General features: G+C 43.6%; 1 long non-coding RNA gene across 1 annotated transcript in view; it reads right to left on the reverse strand.

Moving 5' to 3' along the window:
• LOC103772685 overlaps positions 1-15,972 on the reverse strand; it is a 29,236-nt gene extending 13,264 nt beyond the window's left edge. Inside the window, exon 1 of the long non-coding RNA XR_608158.1 lies at positions 15,901-15,972. This is a non-coding gene — a long non-coding RNA (uncharacterized LOC103772685). The remainder of the gene's footprint in view (positions 1-15,900) is intronic.
• Positions 15,973-18,194: the final 2,222 nt, after the last annotated feature.

The raw sequence follows: 18,194 nt of genomic DNA on the forward strand, positions 1-18,194 counted from the left end.
TGGTGACCATGGCCACCGTGTTGGGGGGGATCTGCTGGAGCAGGGGTGGGATGAGATGATTCTCAGAGGTCCTTTCCAAACCCTACCTGTCTGTGATTCTGTGAAGAGCATGTTTGGGTTCAAAAATAATTACACAGTAACATAAAGAAGTCCATCAAGTGATTATAAATGCATGTTTGGGTTCAAAAATAATTATACAGTAATATAAAGAAGTCCATCAAGTGATTATAAAGAGAAACAGCACATTTGGCCCAGGAAAGCCCCACTCCACTGCTTGTTTGGAGGTGAAGTGGTATCACTGGATACTTTCCCTGTACCCTCTATTAGCCATGGCCCAACAAGCTGGAGGGGCCTCTGATCTGCTCCAACCTGCTGTGACTGCTTCTCCTCCAAAAAGCTTGATGAAATGAATACAAGACTCCCAAGACGCTCGACAGAGAAAATGAGCTTGAAGATATTTATTTAAATTGATATGAATTAACTTTTATTATCCCAAACCACTATCCGTTTATAAAATTCCCCTCCCTGAAAAGGAGAACAAAAAAAAAACCCCAAAACCCTTTAAAATACAAAGTACACCAACATATTATTATACAAATGTACCTTACACACAGCTGGTCCTTGCAGCTGCAAAGGGAACCACGTGTTGGAATTACCCAAATGTAGGATGCACATTTTTTTTTAGCTTAAGGAACATTTTTTATTCAATAACAGGGTACTAAAATAAAACAATCCCATGGATGATAATGAAAGAAATTTTAGGGGCACCCATGCCTCTACAGTGTAGGAAAGAGAATGTTGCAACTACAAGCTTTAATCAGCTCTGGAAGGAGCAATTTTATCTGTGATTATATTGTATCCATGGATAGATAGATAGATAGATAGATAGATAGATAGATAGATAGATAGATAGATATAAAACTTCTTGGTCCTGCACTGATCAAAACCAGTTCCAAAGCTTGACCAGGCAGGAGACAAAGAAGAATCTGTCTGTCCAACCACTGGGCAGAACAAAATCCAACCTAACCCCACCCCAAGAGTCAAATCTGCTTGGTGTGACTTGAGCCAGCCCCTCCACTTCCACATGGACGTGAGCAGCATATCAAGGCTTGAGTTTCCAGCTTCATCATGTGCATTCAGATCACAAATTATTTTTAGAGTTTGCATGTGGCATCACTTGAGCTCTGCCTCATTACTCTGCCCCAAAAATTATTTAATGAAGACTGGCAAGATTCCACTTGCTCAGCTGTTTAGCAGCAGAGGAGTCTCCAAGATCACCAGAGCAATAAAAAAAAGTACCATTTCTTAGTATTAGGAGTTTTGGGGGGGGGTTTGGCAATTTGCAGGCTGCAGCAAGGGATTCACCACTCTCCCCACATCCAGCTAGAGCTCATGCTAAGGCAGATTTAGGTTTTGGGAACTTCAAGGGATGCTCTGGCTGACATTTCTCACAGAAGGGGCCGATGCCAGTGGTTTGCAGCCACTGCTCTTCCAAGACTGCTTGGCTGTATTAACTACCATTACACCCTAAATAAAAATACAACAGAATATTTCTAATTTTTAAAGGAAAAATTAATTTTGCAACAGTTTGTAACCTGCTTCTATATGAAGATGGCAAAAAAAGCCCCCAACAATTTTATCCCCTTCAATGGATATTTTATCCGTTTCGATTTCACTCCTGCCCCTACGTTCCATTTTCCATAATAATGTTCCATCACAGGAACACAAAAATAAAACAGGCAAAAAGACACACACAGAAAGAATACAGACAGACCTAAACAAGGACTAAAAGCCCAAGGGAACAGCACAAACCAAGTACATGACAACACACCACGTCATGGATTTACTACGGCCACTTATTTCCCAAGAGTTCCACAACTCACTTCAGGCTTTGTAAACGCCTGAGTAACACCATCAGCCCAAAATTGTGGTAATAAAATCTTCACAGCACCTTCCACGACCACACTAAAAAACAACTTTCCCTTTATATAGGTGCTGTATAATATGTTCTAATAAGGAGACACGTTTCTCATCCCTAGCAAAGGTCAACTGCTGCACTCAATGGGAAGCAGAAGACACTAACTCGTGGCACATTATTATCCAAATATTACTCTCTGGAGCAATATATGTTTAACTATTTTCTTCAGGCCCAGAAGCCTGTTACTGACCACAAAAATAAGAGTTATTATGAGCAGAAGTAGTGTATAGAAAAAGCAATCAACAGGTAACCACTTCAAGCATCGCTGCTCCCATGGGTGAAGATTACTCAAGGGAGCTGAAGGTTGTAATCTGAGGAGACAGTAGAATAAATGCCAATTTTTTTCATTGGGGCAGGAAGATATTTAACAAAAATAGACTTGGATTCACTCAGATAAGCTACAAAGGCCACGTGCACCTCCCCTGGTCTTGCACCGGGCTGTGGCGAGCCACTTTTTTCATAAAACACAATCAACAGGGCTGCAACAGCAATAATGTGTTAGCAAACAAGTGGAGAGCAGGAATCATGCTGTGAAGATGCTGGTAAGAGGTGGGTACTGGACCTTGCTATAATAGATCTTTGTTCTAACGTGTCTGTACAATGTGTTATAGAAATATTCAAACCTAACGCCTCCAACGTCCCTCTCAGAGTCTGAGTAGGGAAGAAGCATCTCTCAGAGAGAACAGATCATGAACTGAACCCAGAGGGATGAGCTGTAAAGCACAACACTCGTGGGTTTTCATTATTTTAAGCTTATTTTTTACTGGTGGAAGTTTCCATGGGGTTGATGTAAGGCGTGATGGTACCTGGCAAACAGCTTACCACCAGAAGGTAGAGGGTACTGCAAGGGAAACACCACTGCCAGCTCACCTACAGTCATAGAACTGGTTGGAAGGGACCTTAAAGATCTCCTTCCAACCCTCCTGCCATGGGCAGGGACACCTCCCACTAGAGCAGGTTGCTTAAAGCCCCATTCAAGGTGGCCTTGAACACCTCCAGTGGTGGAGCATCCACAGCTTCCCTAGACAACGTGTTCCAGTGTCTCACCAACCTCACCGTGAAGAACTTCCTCCTAATTTCTAATCTAAATCTCCCCTCTTTCAGTTTGAAACCATGACCCCTTGTCCTATCCCTACATACCCTTGTAAAAAGTCCCTCCCCAGCTTTCTTGGCCCCTTGTAAGTACTGGAGGGCCACAAGAAGGTCTCCCTGGAGCCTGCTTTGGATGGAGCCCATTGGCTTCTGGGCTGCAAGTGCACGTTGTGCTCTTTCTAAGATCTTACAAAGATTTCTCCTTATACATTTGCTGTGTGCTGGCAGCATTAATTAAGACACTGGATTATTTAATGGCACTTCAGTCTGATCCAAGAAAGTCATTCTGATGCCTTGTGGTTTATCTTATCACACATGATTTTGTAGCTGCTGGGTTTTTGCCAAGGTCTCCAGGTAGTTTGGTAGCACAATGTTTTAAAGTTCAAGTACCTCAAGTTTGACAAACTTTAGATCAACGACTCAAATTCTCCCCACTTAGGTCATGCCCCCTGATTTCAACTGGTTCTCACGGAAGTTTTACTACTAATTGCTGCTAACTGAAGAATCCAACTTGCTCCTGCTGCAGCACATCTTGTTACAAAGGATGCTACTGGGCTAAGAGGGAGAAAATAATAATTCTTGCCATCTGCAGATGAAAACTGGTGATCTTTGCCATCATGCTGGGATTTTTAGTTTTGTTTTTAAGGGGTTTAAATGTACCACAGTCAGAAATAACCCTCACAGGAGAACAGTAACAATATAGGGCAAAATACCTCAGTGATGGAAATTGTAATAGAAACAGCATTTTTTTTTTTCTTTTCTAAAGACTTTTCCTCCTCCTGGTGTCCCTTCTGCAAGTAGGTAAAATTTAAATGACCTCTTTCATTTCCTGCTGCAAACAAAAAAGGTCTCATCTGGGGGTACTGCCTATAGAAACCAGCAGGATTTGGTTGTGCTCGTCCCACTTTGTGGGGAAGGTGAGTCCACTTCAAAGCCAACGTGGCAACGAGGGCAAGCACCCTCCCAAAGGTACAGAGAGCTGGGAGAGACAATAATGAACATAATTACAGTTAGTTATTGTTTGGTCTACTTAGAGCCCTATTTTCTAATGCTGCTGCCAGCAGAGCTGTTTTATGGGATGTCTTTTTCATGCAGCCACCTTTTCATAAATCAAAGCAAAAGCAATACTAGGCAGTTTCTCCTGCAGCCTGTTTGACAATAAAAGTTAACACTGAACCTTGGCTGTTATCAATCTTCATAAATGTGTCCATGATACAGCAACTCTGTTCCATATTACACCAAGTCTGTCCCTAATGCATGCAGAGGAGCAACCCAGTGGCTTAATGGATCTCCTAAATGGCTTGAAAACTGGGACCCACGTTAAGTGGTGAGGAAAGTTTTAAAGGAATTAACTGCTGCTCTCATTTCTCTCAATACACAATCAAATGATTACACTTTACAGTGGGTCTAGCTTGAGAAATGTATGTTGTATGACAACAGGAATTTTCAGGCACAGAGACCCCAGGAATATGCACACACTGTTCAAGGAACTGCAGTGAGAAATACAAATTATCAGTATCTCTGCAGTTCTATTTTAGCAGAGATCTATGGGAATTCAGGATTTTTATATTCATAGAATCACAGAAAGGTTTGGGTTGGAAGGGACCTTAAACATCCCCTGTTTCCACCCCCCTGCCATGGGCAGGGACACCTCCCACTAGAGCAGGTTGGTCAGCGCCACATCCAACTTGGTCTTGAACACCTCCAGTGATGGAACATCCACAGCTTCCCTGGGCAACCTGGGTCAGGGTCTCACCAACCTGAACACAATGTCTGCCCCAGGCAGTGCCACCAGAGAGAAGCAACAAGTCTCCAGGTTTAAACTAAAGAGAACTTGAGATAGAGCCATTACACAGATTACTTTCAGCCTTAACTGATTCTCTTGAAAAGCCACCAAAACATCTCTGGTAGGCTCTTCAGAAGAATATCTGCAATTATTTCCCTGCCTAAAGGAGTCAAAACTGAAAGGGTTATCAAGGACTGGAAGAGGCTTCTCAGGGAAGTGGTTGAATCACCATCCCTGGATGAATTTAAAAGCCTCTTAGATGTGGTGCTCAGAGATATGGGGTAGAAGTGGCCTGGTAGAGGCCTGAAAATGATTGGATTTGATGATCTTAAAGGTCTTTTCTAACCACAGTGTTTCTGTGAAACTATTTAGCAGAGAAGAGCTGGTGACCTGGATTCATGTGACACCAAATCCATCTTTACAGAGCTTGTTTTTTAAATCCCCACTGACCCCGCTGACCGCATCTTTTTATGGAGTGGGTCAGAGCAATTTTTTTGGCCAAAGTACTGTGTCTGGTCAAGGCAGAGGGAAAAGAATGTGGTGGGAGAAGAGGGACTGCATTTCATCAGCCCATGGAAAAGCAAGATTTCACTGACAGCAAAGCAGGGGAGACAGAGGCAGTCTATTACACACAGATCTATAAAGCCTGTCTGGCAAAACCTTTCCATCCTGATCTCCTTTGGCTTCCAGTAATGCACACTGCAGCTTTTGCCATGGAATATTATCCATCCCCACACACCCTCGACAGGGGAGTCCATCTTTATAAAGCCTATAGCCACAGACAGGGCACTTGAGTGGTCCCCTTAAAGATACACTTATTAGGTTGATCTCTTTTGTTCAGTTCCTCTCCCCAAGTTGACACGTGAGCTTTAAATGTTTCAGGACCATGCTTTGACTTTATATTGCAGGTGGATAAATGGAAAGGCAGAGAGCACATCTTTACCTTTTATTTTTGTTTTAAACGTCCACAAGTCTTCCAGTTTCAGCTATAGATGCTCTAGAGGCACACAGCACTTGAGCTGTGAGTGGGTTTTGACAATTAGCTGCTCCATGAACAGTGATGGGAAACAATTTCTCCTACTGGACAGCTTTGTGTCTTCTGATCTTCATCTAGGGTGAGAAGGTGGTGGGAGAAGTTCACTTAGAAGTGAGTGGCATGGAACACAAATATCAGGTCCCATCTATACAAGCCAAAATGGTTCAAAATGCCAAAGCAAATGACAAATATCTAGGAAATCCCCCCTGCAATAAGAGCAGGAAAAGAGTCTTGATTTATTTAAGAACGAAGCTCACGTTCAGGAAAATCTGAAAATGCATTTATCAGATGCTGTAAAAGCCTTTAAGAATTGCTTAGGACATTTCCTGACTAACAGAGGCATTTTCTCCTATAGATGTCAGGACTTGTGCTTTAAAAATGCAGTGATCACCACTGACAGAAATCAAAAAGCACGTTCAGAAAACAGTTTAGGATTTTGCATTGAGGAGCACTGAGAATAAGAGGGCAATATTTAAAGAAAATACAGGCAGAATATCAGGAAAGAAATTCCTGTAAACGACGTGCATTAAATAACAGCAGAGTATTTCAAGGGACATAAATACAACTTGGATTTCCTGCCAGAGTCTAAAATTATCTTGTTGGACCTGAGTACTTACAGAATTCTTGTGTTTGGAAGACACCTTTAAGACCATTGAGTCCAAGCATCCCCCAGCACTGCCAGGTCCCCACTGCCCCGTGTCCCTCACCCCACCTCTCCACGGCTTGGAAACCCCTCCAGGGGTGGGGACTCCACCACTGCCCTGGGCAGCCTGGCACAGCCCTGGGCAACCCTTTCAGAGAAGAAATCGTTTCTCATGTTCAACCTCAACCTCCCCTGGGGCAACTTGAGGCCCTTTCCTCTTGGCCTGTCCCTTGTCCCTTGGGAGCAGAGCCCGACCCCCCCCTGGCTCCAGGCTCCTGTCAGGAGCTGTGCAGAGCCAGAAGGTCTCCCCTGAGCCTCCTTTGCTCCAGGCTCAGCACCCCCAGGTGGGTGCAACGTACTTGCCAGATGCCACAACTTTCAAATCCACTAAGAACTTCTACCACCAGCAATTAAAGAGGAAAATTTTACTTTTGAACTAAACATCTTTGAACTAGGAGGCAAGAAGACATCTTAAAACTAAGCTGTTCTTTTTAAAACCTTCATTTTTGTTGCCAAGTGCTCAATAGTATATGATTTTATATTATTCCCCAAAATGTTTAATGCATGCTTTGGCTTTACAACTGTGATTTCACTTAGATGGGAGCCTAAGCAGAATGACTGAGGACTATTTTTTCCCTCAATTTAGCCCAACGCAAGTGGAAGGGAGAGGAAAAAAAATGAAAAAGAGCTGGTTAATTAGAAGCAGCAGCAAATGAGCTGTAATGGAGGTGTTAGGGATGTAAAACAGCAATGCCTGATGCAGCAGCATCTGTGCGTGCAGCTTCCAAAGCAATGAGATCGTGCTGATGTGCTGGCATCTTGCTTGGATCACTTCATCTTGTTGGAGAGCTCTGATGGGAAAAGAAGGGTTGGTGGCCCTGACCTCCCTTCCCTCAGCTGATCAAGGATTGCTGTCTTCCCACCCCACGGTGGGGGAACGGATGGTTACCTAGCTGGGGGCCTTAAGGAAACAGGGAGCACGAGCTCCTGCAACATGAAGTGTCATGTTCTAACACGTGGAGGTAGCTGGGGATTCATTCTTCACCCTGTAACCAGAAAGCAGGTGTATGCTGCTGGAAAAAAAAAAAATCACAGCAGCAACTCTGCTCCCTTCCAAAAAAAAGGGAGGTTTGCTGCTGGGTGCTCCAAAGTAGGGCTTTGATCCTACAGATGGCTTGGACTCATAAAAACCATCCTTAGAAAAGGTATTTGTAAACCTCAGCAAGAGCAGATTACAAAATACAGGACAAATTAATAACAAAACCAAAACAAAAAGACTGTGGGGTTTAACCTTCCTTGGTTTAAGACTGTAATTGGGAAATCATTTGCTTGTGTTTATACCAAATCCCAACAAAGGATGCTTAAGGTATTAAAGCAAGAGGCTTTAGCCCCTGGAAGGGAGCAGGGAGGCAGCTGCCCCGGGAAGAGTCCGTCCCCCCTGCTCAGGAGTGGCTCAGGGAACTGCAGCCAGCAGCAAGAACTGTCCTTAATGAGCACATCCATCAATTTTCAGGGGACTTGGTTGATTACCAGCACACAAAACCAGGGAACACGCCAATTTAACTGCTGCCCGCCGAGGCGTGAAGGAAGAATTTCACCTGCTTGCCTCCATGAGGAAGTCTATAAAATCACTTAACATTTCTTGGGAAGCAAATGCAGAAAGCCTGTGGTGGGCTGAAACAAGAGCATGGGTCTTCTTCTCCTTCAAACACGTCAACCAGGCTCAGCTGAAGAGGAAAGGGAGCTTCAGCTAAAAAGGCACATTTGCCCAGGTTGTTATACTACTATAAGAGTATCCTACAATTACTGTCCTGCTATGATCTCAATGAACCTACAGATGCATTCAGAAGAGTGTGGGCAGCAGATGAAGGAGGTTCTCCTCCCCCTCTACTCTGACCTAGTGAGGCCACCTTGAGAATATTGACTCCAGTTCTGGGCTCCCCAGTTCCAGAGAGACCAGGAGCTACTGGAGAGAGTCCAGTGGAGGCTGTGAAGCTGCGTAGGGGCTGGAGCATCTCTGTGCCAGGCCAGGCTGAGAGCCCTGGGGCTGCTGAGCTGGAGAAGAGAAGCCTCAGAGGGGATCTGAGCAGTGCTGAGCAAGAGCTAAAGGGCCCCGGGGGGCAAGAGGCTGGGGCCAGACTCTGCTCAGTGGTGCCCAGCCACAGGCCAAGGGGCAACGGGCACCAACTGGAACCCAGGAGGTGCCACCTGAGCAGGAGGAGAAACTTCTTTGGGGGGAGGGTGGCCGAGCCTGGAGCAGCTGCCCAGAGAGGCTGTGGAGTCTCCTGCTCTGGAGAGATCCCAAACGTGGCTGGTGTGACCCTGGGCACCCTGCTGGGGGTGAGCTGCTGGAGCAGGGGGTGGGATGAGGTGATCTCCAGAGGTCCCTTCCAACCCTCACCATTCTATGTTTCTATGCTTATCCAGCCTTCCAGAAAACCTTTTTTTTTTAATTTTAAGTATTAATTCATCTCAAATAAAAAATTCTTAGTCATGACTTTGTGCTTTACTAAAATTAATTTTAAGATTGCTTTCTCCATTCCAGACCATAAAGTATCTAACTGTGTGAGAAACTGGTGATAGCCTGAGGGGAGCTCTAATGAATGTACCCATGATTTCTAGAGAGGAAACAAAAGGGAAAAAAAAGGATTATGGCAAACATGGAAAAAATCGGCTTTTCCCTCTTAATTCATGTTCTACATAAATTTTAAATAATGGATTTCAAGTTATTATAAGTCTCACAAAACACATCCAGTGCTTCCGACCCAGCTCATGACTAAATAAGCACATTTAAAGCTCACATTACAGCTCAAATATTTCAATGAAAACACCCATTCCCATGCAAACAGGGCTTAACAGGAAAACACACAGCTATTATACCACAATCCCCTGCTCCCACTTCATTCAGAATGAATCTGCATCTAGCTAAAAAGTGCACAATTAATATTTCATCCAGCTCTGTTGAGTGCTCTCATTCCTAATGGACTGTATTGATCAAAGGAAGAAAGTTAAATATCTGTGTTGCTGGAGGGAAAACTGAAGTTGTCATTTATGAAGTGAATGTCATTTCATAGGTAAATGTGCTGGATAAAGGGTTATAGAATTTTGATATTCTAAAGCTCTTCTCTATAAATTGCAGAGCAGCTGAGACAAGGGTAACTACTGACCAAAGTTCCTTCATCCAGCCAAGCTGCTGAAGCAACAGGCAACTCTGAAAGGCTGAAATAGGCAATTCTTGGTTCCTCACCCTGATTCAAAGGCAGGAGTAAGGCACATGTGGTGTACAGAGTTCCACCAGCCAGGGGTTTAATGTTCTCCTTGAAGTTCAGAAGATGTTTGGGAGAATTTCTCTCCTGGCAGAGTGGTGAGACCTTGGCCCAGGCTGCCCTGGGAGGTGCTGGAGTCCCCAGCCCTGGAGGGGTTCACAAAACATGCAGATGTGGCACTTGGGGACATGGTTTAATGGTCATGGGAGTGTTGGGTTGATGGTTGGACTTGGTCTTAGAGGTTTTTTCTAACTTCAGTGATTCTATGGGAAGTTCTCCTTCCAGCAGAACTTCCAAATGTGCCAGTCCTGCACCTGTGGGGTGCTGTGGGTATCTCAGGACCATCAGCCCCAGCTGTAACACGTGAAAAGAGGATTCAAGAACACTATCAGCAGCACAATCATCAGGGTGAACAACACTGAAATGATTGTTCCATCACAAAGCACTCCAGCTCTGCAGCCCCCAGCACCAGAAGGCCGTGGAGCTGTTGGAGTGTCCAGAGGAGAGGCACAGAAATGCTGGGAGGGCTGGAGCAGCTCTGCTGTGAGGACAGGCTGAGGGAGTTGGGGTTGTTCAGCCTGGAGAAGAGGAGGCTCCAGGGGGACCTTATAGTGACCTTCCAGTGCCTGAGAGGGGCTACAGGAGAGCAGGGGAGGGACTGTTCACAAGGGTTTGGAGGGACAGGACGAGGGGGAATGGCTTTGAGCTAGAAAAGGGCAGATTCAGGTTAGACATGAGGAAAAAGTTCTTCAGTAGGAGGGTGATAGATCCCTGGAATAGGTTGCCCAGAGAGGTGGTGGAGGCCCCATCCCTGGAGACATCCAAGGTCAGGCTGGATGAAGCTCTGAGCAGCCTGACCTAGTTGGAGATGTCCCTGCTTATGGCAGGGGAGGTGGACTAGATGACCTTTGGAGGTCCCTTCCAGCCCAATACATTCCATGACTCTCTGATCTATGTGCTAGACCTGTAAGAGAGAAGATTAATGCAGGATGTTTCTATTTAGAGCCCGTTGTCTTGGGCTGAGCAAAGGGAGCTCAGCTAGAAGACAGCAAGTCTGCAGGCTCTGCCCAAGGATCTCTAAATAGCTTTCTAATTTCTGTTACTGGAAAAATACTCTGCAGTATTTCACAAATAATTTATCATCTGGAGTCAACTTTGATTTTTACAAGCAACTCGTGTTCATTAAGGTAGCAAAAGGAACTGCTACAAAACAGAAAGTTTCTCACCAGTGGATCTGCACTCACAATTCCCTCATCTTGGTCCAATTTTGTCATTAAAAAGTTTATTTTCTCTTTTTTTTTCAACGACCAGAAAATTGCCATCACTGCTTTGTGGGACAATTGGATTTGAAGATGGAAGTGTCACTGTTATTCATTTCATGTGGTTCTCTACAAACCTCCTCAGCTCCACCTCCCAGTTGAAAGGAGTAGTTAAAACACAGTTTCAAGGAAGTCCTCTCAATGTTTCTATGTGTTTACAGAGAAGCATCAAACATAACTGTGCTTTAAATTTTATTTTCACTAAACATTAATGAACCCACCTTTGCAGCACCGAAGTCGCCAGTTAAAGGGAGATGTGATGCTGATGTTTTGTCATTTATCCCCCTTCACTCCATCCTGAATCAAACCCCCTGCTGAAGAGATTTCCAAGGCTGTAACAGCCTCTTGCCTGGCTGTCACTGAGCCCTTGCTTCCATCAGTGATCAGAGCACTGGAGATGATTGAGGAGCACGTGAAATGTATTGATTTGGTTGTAAAACTGGTTTTAAAATACCTCAGTGGTGTGAAGAATCCCAAACCTTTCTGTGTTGAACCAAAGGAGCTCCTCCAGCTCCTGAGAGGCATTCCTCCTGATGGCAAGGGTCATGATCAAGTCCCACAGTAAGGGAAGAAACCCACCAAAATTTGTAAGTAAGTCAGAAGAAACGCTCGAGCTTCCAGATGATGCAAAGAGGATTAGAATCATAGAATCATGGAATGTCTGGGCTGGAAGGGACCTCCAGAGGTCATCTAGTCCAACCCCCCCACCATAAGCAGGGACATCTCCAACTAGATCAAGCTACTTAATGCTTCATCCAGCCTGATCTTGAATGTCCCCAGGGATGGGGCCTCCATCACCTCTCTGGGCAACCTATTCCAGGGATCTATCACCCTCATCCTGAAGAACTTTTTCCTAATGTCTGACCTAAATCTGCCCTTTTCTAGCTTAAAACTTTTCTAGATTAAAACTGTTAGTGCTGGGTAACACCATCCAGGAATCTACCAACAGATAAACCCTGTGCTGTGATGCACAAAACCCAGAATTTGGCTTTGCTGCAGACACAGGAGTTTGGAAGTGACACATTGAGATCCCAGGGAAAAGTTCACCCTTGCTTTGCTTTGCACAAACAGCCAACCCCCAAAGAGGATCTGGATCTTCTATGAGTCTGGACAACTGGTCACTGTGGTTTTGCCAGCAGCAAGAAGCAGCTCCACGTTGTCTATGTGAGAGCAGTGGAGCAGGAGAAGAATGGCAAAATACCTCAGAAAAAGCACCAGTGCAGAGCTATGAAGTCTGTTATCTACTACAAGGAATCAAAACCCACAGAAGATGAAAGTAAAAACATTTATTTTAGGTCAAATTTGCCCTCTCCACTTACCCTATTCCTAAATGAATAATCAAGATGTTCCTTGGCTCTAGACACCACGGGGGAATAAAATGTCACCACCACAGCTGCCAAACTTCCTGCTCCCAGCCCTTCAAATGAAGGGCAAAAAATCCACAACACAAATGCACAATTTGATTAGTTAAAGTTCAAATCTTTGCCCAAAGCCTGGCTCCTTCCTGTAACATCACATTCTTTTCTCCTTGTGTAAACTTCTCATTAGAACAGAGACGTCTTCATAATACAATAACTCTGGTTATAATTTAACTGTGGGGAACATAACTCCTGCATTAGAAAAGGCAGCATGCTGGAGTAATGTTGTTTTAATGTGATTTGTGTACTGCAGGAACCGAGTGAACCTGGTCATTTAGGGTTTGATCAATGGGAATTAGTGTCCTAGAGAGACGAACCGTTTGATAATTCAGAATTTGATCGATGCGAATCAGGACCTCGCAGAGATAAAACATTTATCACGGGCATTTGGAACCTCACTCTCATCCAGGCAGGGCTGGAGAAGGCAATAAGAAGGCATCCAAAGGGCTGCAGATGAAATACAGCAGGCCTGTCAGTTCTCTGATACAAGTCCATGTGGGATATTTGGGTTTTTCCCTTTTAATGGGACGAATCATCCCTAAAAAATGATGAAGCCACGGCTGATGTAATTTCAGGGACTAAACAGAGAAAGGGAGAAGAAAATCCAGGAAATATTTAAGCAATTATCCACTTCTCTTTGCTCTTGAAAGAGATGGAGCTTAGAAAGTTGAAGAAATGTAAGTTAGCTCAATAAAACTAATGCTAGACACGTTTAAAATAAAGTGAGACTATTTTGTAATAGCACCACAATTAGATCTATTAATCTCACACTTCCAACCTGAAATCACACTGACACGCAGCACATCCGTTTATGCATTAACAAAATTTAGCAGTTCAACCTTATTTAATTCTTCTTTACAGCCAATTAAACAAGCTCTTTAAACATCATTGCTTGAAACTCTTGTCTTCAATCCTCACATGCAATTAAACTGAACATGAGAAGTGCCTGGTGACACCAAAAGAGCAGCATCTTTAGGTTTCACTAAATCATTCATCATTTATCCATCAAGTTACATACAAAAGGCAGTGATAAAATAACATCTGCTGAATTTAAACCTTCCATAAAGAGACATGGCATTTAAAAGGATTTTATATAGGAAAACTTTTGAATTATAAAGTCATATTGATATTTCATGCACTTTATCAAATCTGCCACAATTTATGCGCATACTTAAGGTACCTTTTTCTTCTCATAATGTTTTCCTTTTGTTTTTTTTAAGGCACTGGACCCAAACTAATCAAAAAAATCCCAAATCATCTTCCAGGAAATTTGGCCTCCAGTGCAAAAGCAGCACAGCAATTTCAGTAATGGCATTACAGGGAAGACTCGTCAGAGAGATGACTTCTATTTATACCTTTAGTCTCCACAAAATTAAGAAAACACCAATCTCATCAAGTGTTTGGAATCTCTGATCCCCTCACCAAATCCCTCTTCAGAAAACACTCCTTGCTTTATGCAGATACACTGAAACATCCTTCAAAATGCTTTTCTTATAATTCTTAGATAATACCTCATGCTAAGGACTGGTCCCTGCTGTACCTACCAGCTCCAATTGTCCAAAAAGGAGCCCCAAAATACTTTATTTATTTAGGAAATAGTTTATGTATTAGGAGGAAAAAACCCAAGCCAAAAGTCATTTCCCACCTCTTACCATAATAACCTCCCAGAGCTACCAACTAGTACTTCAAATTCAAGAAGAACTTCCTTTGGAGTAAGAAAACATTGGGTGGATGAAGAAGACTGTGGCCAGGGGTTGAGGAGAGGTTCTCCTCCCCCCTCCTCTACCCGAGTCAGGGCACCTCTGTTGTGCCCTGTTCTGGGCTCCCCAGGTCAAGAGAGACCAGGAGCTACTGGAGAGAGTCCAGTGGAGGCGGGGAAGCTGCTCAGGGGCTGGAGCATCTCTGTGCCAGGCCAGGCTGAGAGCCCTGGGGCTGCTGAGCTGCAGAAGAGAAGCCTCAGAGGGGATCTGAGCAGTGCTGAGCAAGAGCTAAAGGGCCCCCCCAAGGCAAGAGGCTGGGGCCAGACTCTGCTCAGTGGTGCCCAGCCACAGGCCAAGGGGCAACGGGCACCAACTGGAACCCAGGAGGTGCCACCTGAGCAGGAGGAGAAACTTCTTTGGGGGGAGGGTGGCCGAGCCTGGAGCAGCTGCCCAGAGAGGCTGTGGAGTCTCCTGCTCTGGAGAGATCCCAAACCTGCCTGGATGCCATCCTGGGCAACCTCTTCAGCATGACCCTGATGAAGCAGAGGGGTCAGACAAGCTGATCTCCAGAGGTCCCTTCTAGTCCCACCTTGCTGGGATTCTGAGATTCTGTGTAAATGAGATTAGGCAATAATTCGATTTCTAAACCTGAAAACACCCCACTGTGACTGAGGATGGAGAGCTGGGGATCTGCTCACAGATGACAAAAATGACAATGGATAACATCATATCAGGCTGCTCAGATGTCATGAGAAACCCTCCAAATTATGCTCACATCAGACCCTGAGTCAATGGTCACTTTGTCTCTCTTGTTTAAGGCATAAATGAGATCACTCCTCAATACACTCTGCACTACTGACCAGTACAAAGACTTTCTATATATGCTAGAGACCATCTAAAAAGTCAGGATATTAAGAGATAAAGTTATTTTTATCCTATTTTTTTATTTATAGTATTATCAGCAGCTCAAAACAGCCTTTTCTCTTCTTGTTCATCAAAAACCCAAACCAAAAGAAAATCCCTCCACAAATCCCAAAACCAGTCCCAGCATCATTCGTTTCATACAGCATTTCTTGGGCACTGCTGAGACTAAAAGGTTGGAAAAAGTTCTCTCTGTATCTTTACCAAAATGATAAATGGAACCTTCTGCCTAATGGATGATCCAGCAGAAAGGGAAGAGTCCAAGGCTAAGGGTCAGAGTCACTTTGATCCATCAATTACTACATCTTCATTTAACCGTCCTCAGGACTAATAAAAATTATTTAATTTGACCTTCACTCTTCAGGGCAAAGTGAAGTTGCTAATTTAAATCCTTTCACATCACCCAAGCACAGGATGAATACTATTGTAATGCAAAGCTGGAACTTCATTTTTGGTGCTCCATCAGAGAAAAAAAAAATATGTTAAGGAATGTATTTTTAGACTATTACATGCATCTTATCAAATATAAATTAATCAGTGTATTGCTAACTGTGCTCCTGATTTCTATGCAGCTTATGGGTACTATGCACTGGCTTCCAAATTCTTCCAAATTCTCTCATTTCAATAAGCAGCCCAGGCTGATAAGATCTATGACAGGGGGAAGGGGAATTATTGTACATTTTAATGTGGGTAAGAACTCACCAGCTGCCAGGCTCAACAGGGAGAGTAAAAAAGACTTACTTGAACCGAGCTGACACTTCATCAGCAGCTTTTTGGTATTGCTCCGTGGTGACTTTGTAGAACTGGGCACTCTGGAGAGGTAAAAAATAACAGAAAATTATGGATTGCTTACTTTATCTTTTCTATATATGCTGATATCTCGCAAATAATGTTCAATTTGGATATTTTATCCATTTAAGTTGCTCTAAAAAAAACCCAAAACCTAACCCTCAAATCAAGTATTCTACAAAGTTTTAGAGATTAGTGTTTTTTTGGTGTTTTTTTTTCAACTAATCATGTCCTTTGGGTTCTGGAAGGTTATGCAAGAGATGGTTCTCAGGGAGAAACTGTAAAGAGAGGCAGGGTAAGAATCACATCTTTAGCACTAGCTGCTGCTGGAGCCTTTGAAGCTTCTCCATTAGGAAAAAGAAAATCAAAATACTGAATCCTTACTTCTGTGTACATCCCTGTTTGTGTTACTCCCACATATATCCCCATCTAGTTTACAGGGGATACTTGAGTCAAACCTCAAAGTTGCACAATAAACTAACTATGGCTTGACTTGCTCTATGGCTCTTTGCCTTGATAACACCTCTCACAGTGAATTATTTTAATATTCCAAACTTCCTAATGGCTCCAGTCAGATACTAACTTTATTTTTTACAATCAGGCAGCTTCAGAAACCATGTTTCATCTCCTCTAAACCCAGGAATGTCTTTCACTCAGTTCCACCAAAGCATGAATTTCCAAAATGCAGGCAAGACAAAGCTGAATCATCAAGCAGGGCAACTTTCCTATACTTAAAAATGGCCCAAGTTTCTCAGTGGGATGTAGGAGCTTCGAAGACAAATCACTATAATGTTGTGATGCTTCATGGCTGGATAATATATACTTGGTATTTTTCAAGAGGTTTTTATAGCCTTAGCACAGTTGGACTTGAGATGCAATAACTGAGGCACCTGGCTTCACAGTTGGAGGAATAAAGAAAAGTTAAAGCAGTTCAAAAGTTCCCTAAACCCATTTTTTTTTCCTCAGAATGGTGGGGAAAACAGGTCATGGAGCTGTGCACAAGTTTTGTTGGCACTTGTAACAACTCCTCCATAGCTTTTGGAGTGACATCCCACGGGGTCATGTTGATGTGGCAACAAAGCTCTTACAGCCCCACCCTGCAGGATGACACAAAAACCATTCTGAATCCTTCTTTTACAAGTCTACCTCCATCTACCATGGTTTGAACTCGTTCATGCCACAACACTAAAAACACTTCATGTGCACGGATGGCACAATGCAGTCCATGGAAAGCATCATTTTAGGTGAAGTAAGAAGGTTTAATTAGTTCAGACATTGATTTATGAAAAAATAATAGGTTTGAAACACTGGGGGAAACAAAATTTTAAAAAATCCTGTAAGTGAAGAGATCACTCTTTGGTAAAAGTCAAAGATGACAGAGTCTCCTTGGTTACTGGGTTAGTAAGCGCCCCCAGCAACATTTCTCTGTGGCAAATTATGTCATGAGGAATGCAGGTCAGGCAGCCCACCACAGCAAAACCACTTGATGGAAACTCCAAAAAAGGCAAGGAAAGAACCATTTTGAGGAGCTCATCTCCTGGGATTCTTCCTTCTGCATTCTAAATCTTGGAACGTACAGAAGTCGCCAAAAAAGAATCGCGGCTCCGGCCCCGGGGAAAATGGTATTGCAAGTTTGGTGTTTTAGCACAAATTAGAACAAATTGTGTCACATCCCCTGCAGTCAAAGGTCACCCACGGATCACAAGGAGCACGGTGGTCTGCTGCACTCAGGCTTCTGAGACCCAGACCTAATAATTCACAGTCCCAGAATCGAGGTTTCCACGCGCGTGACTCGGGGTCATTTCTTTTTTCATAAATCATCGTTGGCTGGTGAGAAAATGAAAATGAAATCCTCCTCCCAGCAGTGACCCCCTTGCATGGAGCAATCTCTGCTGCCCAGGTTCAGGTTCCTTGGATGCAGATGAAATCAATAGGTATGGGATCAGACAGCAGACTGGCTAGGGGGTGAGTGAGGACAGGTCACCACTGGAGATGATGAATGGCTCTCTATCATCCCCCCGTCCCCTACGATGCTAACATTTACTATAATCTTATTTGGGCTGCCATTTATCTTTCTTTTGCCTGATCAATAAAGATGAACACAACAGTTGTAAGGATCGATTGCAATTTTTTATCATTTTCAAGCATGAAGGAGCATTTCTGACACAAAAACAATATCCTGAGTGGACTTGTTCTACTTTTTAATTGCCGTTCAAGTGATCAACTGAGCTGCTATATATGCCAAG

The sequence above is a fragment of the Merops nubicus genome, unplaced genomic scaffold, assembly GCF_000691845.1.
Source record: "Merops nubicus isolate BGI_N331 unplaced genomic scaffold, ASM69184v1 scaffold13015, whole genome shotgun sequence".
Taxonomy (NCBI): Eukaryota; Metazoa; Chordata; class Aves; order Coraciiformes; family Meropidae; genus Merops; species Merops nubicus.